This window comes from Salmo salar, unplaced genomic scaffold, assembly GCF_965601325.2.
Source record: "Salmo salar unplaced genomic scaffold, fSalSal1 ptg000257l, whole genome shotgun sequence".
Lineage (NCBI taxonomy): Eukaryota > Metazoa > Chordata > Actinopteri > Salmoniformes > Salmonidae > Salmo > Salmo salar.
In genome coordinates this window covers 4,249,225-4,262,314 of record NW_027675339.1, presented here as the reverse complement: position 1 = coordinate 4,262,314, position 13,090 = coordinate 4,249,225, and the positions used below count along the sequence as shown (strand labels likewise).

The 13,090-nt window shown below is 40.7% G+C and overlaps 1 long non-coding RNA gene across 1 annotated transcript; it reads left to right on the top strand.

Annotated features, from left to right (window-relative positions):
• The first annotated feature begins 10,219 nt into the window (after positions 1-10,219).
• LOC145867278 (uncharacterized) lies at positions 10,220-12,633 on the top strand. The gene is made up of 3 exons (XR_014383288.1): positions 10,220-11,166; positions 11,325-11,419; positions 11,648-12,633. It is a non-coding gene; the product is annotated as an uncharacterized LOC145867278 (long non-coding RNA).
• Positions 12,634-13,090: the final 457 nt, after the last annotated feature.

Below are 13,090 nucleotides of genomic sequence, written 5' to 3'. Positions count from 1 at the left end.
ATCATGTGGCTAACAACACGGAGCTTTTTGGACATAAATTATGAGCTTTTTCAAACAAAACTACATTTGTTATGGACCTGGGATTCCTGGAAGTGACATCTGATGAAGGAGAGAATCAAAGGTAATGGATTATTTACATAGTATTTTCGATTTTAGATCTCTCCAACATGGCGGTTAGTCTGTATCTCAAAGCGTATTTTTCTGGGCGCAGTGCTCAGATTATTGCAAAGTGTGATTTCCCAGTAAGGTTATTTTTAAATCTGGCAATCCGGTTGCATTCAAGAGATGTAAATCTATAATTCTTTGAATGACAATATAATATTTTACCAATGTTTTCTAATTTTAATTATTTAATTTGAGGTGCTGATTTGACTGGCTGTATTGGAGGGAAAAGATTTCCTCAACATCAACGCCATAGTAAAACGCTGTTTTTGGATATAAATATGAACTTGATAGAACTAAAAATGCATGTATTGTCTAACATAATGTCCTAGGAGTGTCATCTGATGGAGATTGTCAAAGGTTAGTGCATAATTTTAGCTGATTTTATGGTTTTGGTGACGCCTGTCTTTGAATTGACAAAACATTACACACAACTATTGTCAATGTACTGTCCTAACATAATCTAACTATGCTTTCGCCGTAAAACCTTTTTGAAATCGGACAACGTGGTTAGATTAAGGAGATGTTTATCTTTCAAAGGGTGTAAGATAGTTGTATGTTTGAAAAATTAGAATTTTGACATTTATTTGGATTCAAATTTGCCGCTCTTGAAATGCACCTGCTGTTGATAGGGTGCACCACGGGGGGCACGCTAGCGTCCCACATAGCCCCAAGAGGTTAAACAGCGGTTGACATGCTTCGAAGTACGGTAATGGAATATTTAGAATTTTTTTTGTCACGAAATGCGCCATGCTCGTCACCCTTATTTACCCGTTCGGATAGTGTTTTGAACGCGCGAACAAAAAGCCGCTATTTGGATATAACAATGGATTATTTGGGACCAAACCAACATTTGTTATTGAAGTAGAAGTCCTGGGAGTGCATTCTGACGAAGAACAGCAAAGGTAATAACATTTTTCTTATAGTAAATCTGACTTTGGTGAGTGCTAAACTTGCTGGGTATCTAAATAGCTAGCCCTGTGATGCCGGGCTATCTACTGAGAATATTGCAAAATGTGCTTTCACTGAAAAGCTATTTTAAAATCGGACATATCGAGTGCATAGAGGAGTTCTGTATCTATAATTCTTAAAATAATTGTTATGCTTTTTGTGAACGTTTATCGTGAGTAATTTAGTAAATTCACCGGAAGTTTGCGGGGGTATGCTAGTTCTGAACGTCACATGCTAATGTAAAAAGCTGTTTTTTGATATAAATATGAACTTGATTGAACAAAACATGCATGTATTGTATAACATAATGTCCTAGGTGTGTCATCTGATGAAGATCATCAAAGGTTAGTGCTGCATTTAGCTGTCTTCTGGGTTTTTGTGACATTATATGCTAGCTTGAAAAATGGGTGTCTGATTATTTCTGGCTGGGTACTCTCCTGACATAATCTAATGTTTTGCTTTCGCTGTAAAGCCTTTTTGAAATCGGACAGTGTGGTTAGATTAATGAGAGTCTTGTCTTTAAAATAGTGTAAAATAGTCATATGTTTGAGAAATTGAAGTAATAGCATTTCTAAGGTATTTGAATAACGCGCCACAGGATTCCACTGGCTGTTACGTAGGTGGGACGATTTCGTCCCACCGGCCCTAGAGAAGTTAAGGAAGTGATTGAGGTGGAGACTTTTTCTCTCTTTCTTTCTTTCTTTCTTTCTTTCTTTTCTTTCTTTCTTTCTTTCTTTCTTTCTTTCTCTCTTTCTCTCTTTCTCTCTTTCTCTCTTTCTCTCTCTCTCTCGGAGGACCTGAGCCCTAGGACCATGCCTCAGGACTACCTGGCATGATGACTCCTTGCTGTCCCCAGTCCACCTGGCCGTGCTGCTGCTCCAGTTTCAACTGTTGTGCCTGCGGCTATGGAACCCTGACCTGTTCACCGGACGTGCTACCTGTCCCAGACCTGCTGTCCCAGACCTGCTGGAACCCTGACCTGTTCACCGGATGTGCTATCTGTCCCAGACCTGCTGTTTTCAACTCTCTAGAGACTGTAGGAGTGGTAGAGATACTCTCAATGATCGGCTATGTAAAGCCAACTGACATTTACTCTTGAGGTGCTGTCTTGTTGCACCCTCGACAACTACTGTGATGATTATTATTTGACCATGCTGGTCATTTATGAACATTTGAACATCTTGGCCATGTTCTGTTATAATCTCCACCCGGCACAGCCAGAAGAGGACTGGTCACCCCTCATAGCCTGGTTCCTCTCTAGGTTTCTTCCTAGGTTCTGGCCTTTCTACAGAGTTTTTCCTAGCCACCGTGCTTCTACACCTGTATTGCTTGCTGTTTGGGGTTTTAGGCTGGGTTTCTGTGCAGCACTTTGAGATATCAGCTGATGTAAGAAGGGCTATATAAATACATTTGATTTGATAAATTGGTTGAGAACTTGTTGGAGGCTATTTTGTTGCAATACCCATCTATGTTTAAAACCTGTTTTCTCTACAGGATGTTTCTGATCTGCCAATGGCCTGGGGGAATGAGAATGGCCAAGACCATTGTGTAAAAGGGGAGGAGTTGTGGTTTGTATGACTAACAATGTAGGCAGAGGAAGGTTGAGACCGGATTGTCATAGGTAACAGTAATGCCTCTGGCTCGGATGTACATGCATGGACGTGCACATCGTACCCCCTGGTTTAGCACCTCATGAAATACTCACAGAAAGACCCATGGGAATCCTAAACACCCCGTTCCCACAGAACAGTTTGACACTGACGGGTTGCGAGGATCAAATGGTAAGCTACTGTGCTGCACTCAACAATGTTCTGAAGTCTATTTTCCCCAGGATAAAAGTGGCTTTGCCTGAACCAAAAGGAGGACAGCTCCACAAATTGCAGCCAGGAGATTGAGTGATCAACAAAGACCTCCGCAGAAAGACTTGGCACCAACAGCGCTGGACTGGTCCATTCCAGGTGCTCCTGATGGTTGCAGAGCGGTTGACGTGGGTTCACGCAAGCCACTGCAGGAAAGTGCCCCACAACCCAGACGAAGATGCACCAGCCGATGAATCGTCATATGTGACCCCAGTGGCCATAGAAAGACCAGGACCGGACTCTATGCATCATTTCTTTTGCTTTCGTGGTCAGTCTTTTCATTGTTAGCTGTTGTCTGGGCCCTTGGACAAGTGACAACAATACAACTGAAGTATACAACACCAGCATAGTCCCACGGTGGGACTTAAATAACAGCCGCTCCAGCTCAAGCCAATGGCTCAGGACGGGAGTCCAGCTAATAATAGCTGCCCCGTTGTTTAACCTCTATGGGCTAGGTGGGACGCTAGCGTCCCCCCCATGGTGCACTCCATCAACAGCAGGTGCATTTCAAGAGCGGCAAATTTGAATCCAAATAAATGTCCAAATTCAAATTTTTCAAACATACAACTATTTTACACCCTTTGAAAGATAAACATCTCCTGAATCTAACCACGTTTTACGATTTCAAAAAGGTTTTACGGCGAAAGCATAAATTTAGAGTATGTTAGGACAGTACATTTACAAGAGTTGTGTGTAATGTTTTGTCAATTCAAAGACAGGGTCACCAAAACCATAAAACCAGCTAAAATGATGCACTAACCTTTTACAATCTCCATCAGATGACGCTCCTAGGACATTATGTTAAACAATGCATGCATTTTTAGTTCTATCAAGTTCATATTTATATCCAAAAACAGCGTTTTACTATGGCATTGATGTTGAGGAAATCGTTTCCCTCCAATAACAGGCAGTCAAGTCAACACCACAAATTAAATAATTAAAATTAGAAAACATTGGTAAAATATTATATTGTCATTTAAAGAATTATAGATTTACATCTCTTGAACGCAATCAACTTGCCAGATTTAAAAATAACCTTACTGGGAAATCACACTTTGCAATAATCTGAGCACTGCGCCCAGAAAAATACGCGTTGCGATACAGACTAGACGTCATGTTGGGGAGATCTAAAATCGAAAATACTATGTAAATAATCCATTACCTTTGATTCTCTTCATCAGATGTCACTTCCAGGTATCACAGGTCCATAACGAATGTAGTTTTGTTCAAAAAAGCTCATCATTTATGTCCAAAAATCTCCGTCTTGTTAGCACATGATCTAAGCCAGCCGGACTTCTCGTCATGAACGAGGGGAAAAAATATATTTACGTTCGTTCAAACATGTCAAACGTTGTATAGCATAAATCATTAGGGCCTTTTTTAACCAGAACATGAATAATATTCAAGGTGGACGAATGCATACTCTTTTATAACGTATTGGAACGAGGGTACCCAACATGAACTCGCGCGCCAGGTGTCTAATGGGCCATCATCGTTCCATGGCTCTTGTTCGGTCAGATCTCCCTCCAGAAGACTCAAAACACTTTGTAAACGCTGGTGACATCTAGTGGAAGCAATAGGAAGTGCCAAAATATTCCTCAGCCCCTGTGTTTTTCAATGGGATAGGTTTAAAGGTAATACAACACATCAGGTATCCATTTCCTGTCAGAAAATGTCTCAGGGTTTTGCCTGCCAAATGAGTTCTGTTATACTCACAGACACCATTCAAACAGTTTTAGAAACTTTAGAGTGTTTTCTATCCATATATAATAAGTATATGCATATTCTAGTTACTGGGTAGGATTAGTAACCAGATTAAATCGGGTACATTTTTTTTATCCAGCCGTGCAAATACTGCCCCCTAGCCCTAACACGTTAAGAAGACAGAGATGGATGCAGCGGCTTGATGATTGTCCTCTTTGTACATATGAAGAGTGTACTTCTGTAGAACTGTTTCATTGTTTAATAACCTCTTGGGGCTATGTGGGACGCTAGCGTGCCACCCGTGGTGCACCCTATCAACAGCAGGTGCATTTCAAGAGCGGCAAATTTGAAACCAAATAAATGTCAAAATTCAAATTTTTCAAACATACAACTATCTTACACCCTTTGAAAGATAAACATCTCCTTAATCTAACCACGTTGTCCGATTTCAAAAAGGTTTTACGGCGAAAGCATAAAGTTAGATTATGTTAGGAGAGTACATTGACAATAGCTGTGTGTAATGTTTTGTCAATTCAAAGACAGGCGTCACCAAAACCATAAAACCAGCTAAAATGATGCACTAACCTTTGACAATCTCCATCAGATGACACTCCTAGGACATTATGTTAGACAATACATGCATTTTTAGTTCTATCAAGTTCATATTTATATCCAAAAACAGCGGTTTACTATGGCGTTGATGTTCAGGAAATCGTTTCCTTCCAATAACCGGCAGTCAAGTCAGCACCACAAATTAAATAATTAAAATTAGAAAACATTGGTAAAATATTATATTGTCATTTAAAGAATTATAGATTTACATCTCTTGAACGCAATCAACTTGCCAGATTTAAAAATAACCTTACTGGGAAATCACACTTTGCAATAATCTGAGCACTGCGCCCAGAAAAATACGCGTTGCGATACAGACTAGACGTCATGTTGGGGAGATCTAAAATCGAAAATACTATGTAAATAATCCATTACCTTTGATTCTCTTCATCAGATGTCACTTCCAGGTATCACAGGTCCATAACGAATGTAGTTTTGTTCAAAAAAGCTCATCATTTATGTCCAAAAATCTCCGTCTCGTTAGCACATGATGTAAGCCAGCCGGACTTCTCGTCATGAACGAGGGGAAAAAATATATTTCCGTTCGTTCAAACATGTCAAACGTTGTATAGCATAAATAATTAGGGCCTTTTTTAACCAGAACATGAATAATATTCAAGGTGGACGAATGCATACTCTTTTATAACGTATTGGAACGAGGGTACCCAACATGAACTCGCGCGCCAGGTGTCTAATGGGCCATCATCGTTCCATGGCTCTTGTTCGGTCAGATCTCCCTCCAGAAGACTCAAAACACTTTGTAAAGGCTGGTGACATCTAGTGGAAGCAATAGGAAGTGCCAAAATATTCCTCAGCCCCTGTGTTTTTCAATGGGATAGGTTTAAAGGTAATACAACACATCAGGTATCCACTTCCTGTCAGAAAATGTCTCAGGGTTTTGCCTGCCAAATGAGTTCTGTTATACTCACAGACACCATTCAAACAGTTTTAGAAACTTTAGAGTGTTTTCTATCCATATATAATAAGTATATGCATATTCTAGTTACTGGGTAGGATTAGTAACCAGATTAAATCGGGTACATTTTTTTTTATCCAGCCGTGCAAATACTGCCCCCTAGCCTTAACAGGTTAAAGGTAATTCAACACATCAGGTATCCACTTCCTGTCAGAAAATGTCTCAGGGTTTTGCCTGCCAAATGAGTTCTGTTATACTCACAGACACCATTCAAACAGTTTTAGAAACTTTAGGGTGTTTTCTATCCATATATAATAAGTATATGCATATTCTAGTTGCTGGGTAGGATTAGTAACCAGATTAAATCGGGTACATTTTTTTATCCAGCAGTGAAAATACTGCCCCCTAGCCCCAACAGGTTAAAGCATTGGGGGGGATTTTTCTTACACTAGTACATTATCTGTGTAAATGGCTTCTGTTGAGCCACTGAGTGTTTTACCTTCACATGGTGCAAAACAGGGAATCATTAAACAATGAAAACAGTTCTACAGAAGTACACTCTTCATCTGTACAAAGAGGACAATCATCACGCCGATGCATCAATCTCCGTCTTCTTAACCTGTTAGGGCTAGGGGGCAGTATTGACACGGCTGGATAAAAAACATACCCGATTTAATCTGGTTACCACTCCTACCCAGTAACTAGAATATGCATATGCTAGTTCTGAACGTCACATGCTAATGTAAAAAGCTGGTTTTTGATATAAATATGAACTTGATTGAACAAAACATGCATGTATTGAATAACATAATGTCCTAGGGTTGTCATCTGATGAAGATCATCAAAGCTTAGTGCTGCATTTAGCTGTCTTCTGGGTATATGTGACATTATATGCTAGCTTGAAAAATGGGTGTCTGATTATTTCTGGCTGGGTACTCTGCTGACATAATCTAATGTTTTGCTTTCGTTGTAAAGCCTTTTTGAAATCGGACAGTGTGGTTAGATTAACGAGAGTCTTGTCTTTAGAATGGTGTAAAATAGTCATATGTTTGAGAAATTGAAGTAATAGCATTTCTAAGGTATTTGAATAACGCGCCACAGGATTCCACTGGCTGTTACGTAGGTGGGACGATTTCGTCCCACCTACCCTAGAGAGGATAAACCGCAGCCGTCGACACAGCAGTTCTTAAAATTGGATGTAAACATAGACAACGCTGTATTAAAATTGTCAGTGTAGAGCACCAGTGAAAGGGATTTCGAAATGGGAGAAGTTAGGAGCAATTTATATAAGGACGGTATTTGGTATCATGATAAGTTACCAATACTACCTAAGTCATTGTTTAGAGATGCGGCAAGATTGACACATGGGCAGAGCCATGTGTCAACAGGGGGATAGTAGAGCAGGTTCGGAAACACTTTGTGGCCTATTGGATAACGAACTACTTAAAAAAAACATTTTTTATAATAGATAAGCATATTAAATGGGAAGAAGTGGTCACAACTTACTGGGTGGACACGATTAGGATAGTTGGTTTACTACGGGGGGCCAGCACAGAAAAAAATGTATGAAATTGTATGAAATGTATGCATTCACTACTGTAAGTCGCTCTGGATAAGAGCGTCTGCTAAATGACTAAAAATGTAAATGTAAAATGTAGGATCTCTCTCTTAAATAATGGATTACATTTTAGCTGATCAGGTAAACCATATAGAATGCCAGAGTTAGGGAGGCCAGAACAGGTAGACATAGAAGTTGAAGATACACTAACAGAACACATGGTTAACCAAACCCGTATGTCCGAGACTTTGTGTCCAACAGGTGAATTACAGGAGAAGATGATTCACTCAATCCAACCAGGAGACTGGGTGTGGATCCAGTCCCTGAGGAGAAAAGAACTGGAAGCAGCCACGGTGGGAGGGCCCATACCAAGTGTTCCTGGTAATAGCCTTTGTGGTGAGAATAGCTGAAAGAGCTACCTGGGTTCATATCACACATTGCGGGAGGGTAAGACACACTGACACTGTCGAACAATCACAGAGTTAGGAGAAGAACCGAATACCAATAAGGTTCGGGGGTTACCTCTCTAATGAAGATTCCCAAACCCGCCCGATCCTCACTGTGTGCGTTCATAGAAGTGCAAGTGTGGGTTGGCCTCTAGCCGGTGATATATTCTCCGGGAGGGGGTGGGGCTTTACAGGGGTACTGGTCAGTCTGAGCTGTCTGATTGTGGGAGCCATATTCCTAATACACCATGAACCACTCGAGAAGTCAGAAAGTTGTAACTTGACCCATAGTGTAGAAGATGAGGAGTTTTTATGGCCTAGGTACAAAAGGTCACTCGATCTGGATAAAAAGGAAGTGAGATTAGAGTTAGGGAAGGATGTCTCAATAGAGTTCTATGCAGACCAAATGGGGTCCCTAACCTCCTGGCAGTCTAGGACTCGGACTTCATGGGGAAGATATCTGTGTAGATCCCGGTGTAACTCATGGAATCATAGCTCACACAGAGAGAGAAGGCTATGTCAATCCACACACCCAATATAGAAACAGATGGAATATAGTGAAGGCCAGGGTTTTTGACTGCAATCCAGAGCAAGGGAAGTATTGCTTGAAGATAGGAATGACCATTAAAAGCATAAAGAAAGAGGATTTAGGGTTATGGTATGTTGGCCTTGACCAGACCATTGTCGACACTGCGGTACCATTCCGAGTAGTAGAGGTTAGGACAGGAGATAGTTCTACCGCCAGCCAGAATACCAGTAGTACCCCTGATAAAACGGACATTACCCGTGTAGTCATCCAGAGCCAAGGACCGGTGAGGATAGTTCAGACGAAAGATCTTAACCTGTTGGGTCTAGGGGGCAGCATTTGCACGTCTGGATAAAAAAAATGTACCCGATTTAATCTGGTTACTAATCCTACCCAGTAACTAGAATATGCATATACTTATTATATATGGATAGAAAACACTCTAAAGTTTCTAAAACTGTTTGAATGGTGTCTGTGAGTATAACAGAACTCATTTGGCAGGCAAAACCCTGAGACATTTTCTGACAGGAAGTGGATACCTGATGTGTTGTATTGACTTTAAACCTATCCCATTGAAAAACACAGGGGTTTAGGAATATTTTGGCACTTCCTATTGCTTCCACTAGATGTCACCAGCCTTTACAAAGTGTTTTGAGTCTTCTGGAGGGAGATCTGACCGAACAAGAGCCATGGAACGATGATGGCCCATTAGACACCTTGCGCGCGAGTTGATGTTGGGTACCCTCGTTCCAATACGTTATAAAAGAGTATGCATTCGTCCACCTTGAATATTATTCATGTTCTGGTTAAAAAAGGCCCTAATTATTTATGCTATACAACGTTTGACATGTTTGAACAAACGTAAATATATTTTTTCCCCTCGTTCATGACGAGAAGTCCGGCTGGCTTACATCATGTGCTAACGAGACGGAGATTTTTGGACATAAATGATGAGCTTTTTTGAACAAAACTACATTCGTTATGGACCTGTGATACCTGGAAGTGACATCTGATGAAGAGAATCAAAGGTAATGGATTATTTACATAGTATTTTCGATTTTAGATCTCCCCAACATGACGTCTAGTCTGTATCGCAACGCGTATTTTTCTGGGCGCAGTGCTCAGATTATTGCAAAGTGTGATTTCCCAGTAAGGTTATTTTTAAATCTGGCAAGTTGATTGCGTTCAAGAGATGTAAATCTATAATTCTTTAAATGACAATATAATATTTTACCAATGTTTTCTAATTTTAATTATTTAATTTCTGACGCTGACTTGACTGCCGGTTATTGGAGGGAAACGATTTCCTCAACATCAATGCCATAGTAAAACGCTGTTTTTGGATATAAATATCAACTTGATAGAACTAAAAATGCATGCATTGTCTAACATAATGTCCTAGGAGTGTCATCTGATGGAGATTGTAAAAGGTTAGTGCATCATTTTAGCTGGTTTTATGGTTTTGGTGACCCTGTCTTTGACTTGACAAAACATTACACACAACTCTTGTAAATGTACTGTCCTAACATACTCTAAATTTATGCTTTCGCCGTAAAACCTTTTTGAAATCGTAAAACGTGGTTAGATTAAGGAGATGTTTATCTTTCAAATGGTGTAACATAGTTGTATTTTTGAAAAATGTGAATTTTGACATTTATTTGGATTCAAATTTGCCGCTCTTGAAATGCACCTGCTGTTGATGGAGTGCACCACGGGTGGCACGCTAGCGTCCCACCTAGCCCCAAGAGGTTGAAGGTAGAGCAGGGCTTTATTATGGACAGACTTCTCCCATTCTTAGCTACTGTCGTATCAATATGTTTTGACCATGGCAGTTTACAATCCAGGGTTACTCCAAGCAGTTTAGTCACCTCAACTTGCTCAATTTCCACATTATTCATTACGAGATGAACAGGTGAGCAGTACGCGTCTATGTAATGAGAGCATGAACAGTGTGAGGACCGTTAAAACGTCTTAGGGCTAGGGGGCAGTTTTCGGAAGTTCGGAGAGTCTGGCGAGCCCAAAGTAAAATGCCTGTTACTCAGGCCCAGAAGCTATGCATATAATTGGTAGATTTGGAAAGAAAACACTCTGACGTTTCCAAAATTGTTAAAACTGTATGTGGTACTGTATGTGGATGATCAGGGCTTTATTCAGAAAAAGTTTCTTGGGCTACTTTGATTTGCCAAGTGGGCGAGATGTGAATTCCGTGTTTAATTTCATGGACAAACTTGTTGTTCAAACCTACGATGGCTCACCTTCAAGGGAACGTATCTGCTATTTGTATTTCCAGCTAAGTCCCCTCCTGTTCCATGGTTTAACAAGCGATGACCACTCTACTTCCATTGTCAACTAACTCCTCACATGAACTGGAAGCCACGTCTCATGTGGCCCACTCAACCACTGGCACATTGAATGTTTCCTCTCCAAGCACGGTGAGGGAACCCCTGTTAATTTTCTCTCATTACTTTATGTAGAGTCAATCACAAACACAATCACATTATTACACATCTATGATTTGACTCCTTGCTTGGACTAACTCATTCTTAGCTCTTTTGTCTCACTGTGTAGTGTTTTTGTGTTGTCTTCCCAGTCAAACCCTGCCCTGCACTGGTCAAGCCTCTGAACACCTCAACTCATGCCTCATACCCTCATTCAATCACTGCTGTGATCCCTTCCCAAAATGGTGTAAGTAGCCCTCTCATTCCTATTCCCCATAATATTGTACTATAAGTGTCTTTATTAAATGCTTTAGGTTAAAATAATTACTCTTTGACGATTTTTGAAACACATTTTTGACATCTCTGTGCGTTCTGCTCCTATACTGTGGGTCTCCCATCCTCCTCAACAACAGACATGTCTAATAACGTGTAATACAATTCATCATTAATAATTCTGCAAGTTTTCTGTTTTCAGAAGCCTGATTCTACTCACTGTGGTAGTGTGGAAGTGTTGAGCTGTATTATTTGGCCTGTGGTCCTGTTGTCCCCAGTCCCAGTGGTGAAGATAATGTCTTAATTGAGCTTCTTGTCTGTGACTGAGATACGTAATCTGCACATTTACTAAAACGTCAGCTCTCATCTCTCCCAATGTTCTCAATGTCAAACAATGAAGGCCGGGTAGTTTTTTTTCATGATTGCAACCCAGGTCATTTTAGTCGGCTGGACCTCGCTACATATTCGTCGCCAGACCCACTGGCTCCAGGTCATCTACAAGTCTATGCTAGGTAAAGCTCTGCCTTATCTCAGCTCACTGGTCACGATAACAACACACACTCGTAGCAAGCGCTCCAGCAGGTACATCTCACTGGTCATCCCCAAAGCCAACACCTCCTTTGGCCGCCTCTCCTTCCAGTTCTCTGCTGCCAATGACTGGAATGAATTGCAAAAATCGCTGAAGCCGGAGACTTATTGCTCCCTCACTAACTTTAAACATCAGCTATCTGAGCAGCTAACCGATCGCTGCAGCTGTACATAGTCCATCTGTAAATAGCCCAACCAATCTACCTACCTCATCATTGTTTTTATTTACTTTGCTGCTCTTTTGCACACCAGTATCACTACTTGCACATCATCATCTGCTCATCTATCACTCCAGTGTTAATCTGCTAAATTGTGATTACTTTGCTACTATGGCCTATTTATTGCCATAAGTCCTCACGCCATTTGCACAACCTGTATATAGACTTTTTTTTAAATTTTGTGTTGACTGTACACTTGTTTATTCTATGTAACTCTGTGTTGTTGTTTCTGTCACACTGCTTTGCTTTATTCTTGGCCAGGTCGCAGTTGTAAATGAGAACTTCTCAACTAGCAACCTTGTTAAATAAAGTTGAAATAATAAAAATAAAAATATCCTATATCATAATGAGTCAGATTACATGGAGAGGGGGGACCTGATCCTAGATCATAATGAATCAGATTACATGGAGAGGGGGGACCTGATCCTATATCATAATGAATCAGATTACATGGAGAGGGGGGGACCTGATCCTAGATCATAATGAATCAGATTACATGGAGAGGGGGGACCTGATCCTAGATCATAATGAATCAGATTACATGGAGAGGGGGGACCTGATCCTAGATTATAATGAGTCAGATTACATGGAGAGGAGGGACCTGATCCTAGATCATAATGAGTCAGATTACATGGAGAGGGGGGACCTGATCCTAGATCATAAATAATCAGATTACATGGAGAGGGGGGGACCTGATCCTAGATTATAATGAGTCAGATTACATGGAGAGGGGGGACCTGATCCTAGATCATAATGAATCAGATTACATGGAAAGGGGGGGACCTGATCCTAGATTATAATGAGTCAGATTACATGGAGAGGGGGGGACCTGATCCTAG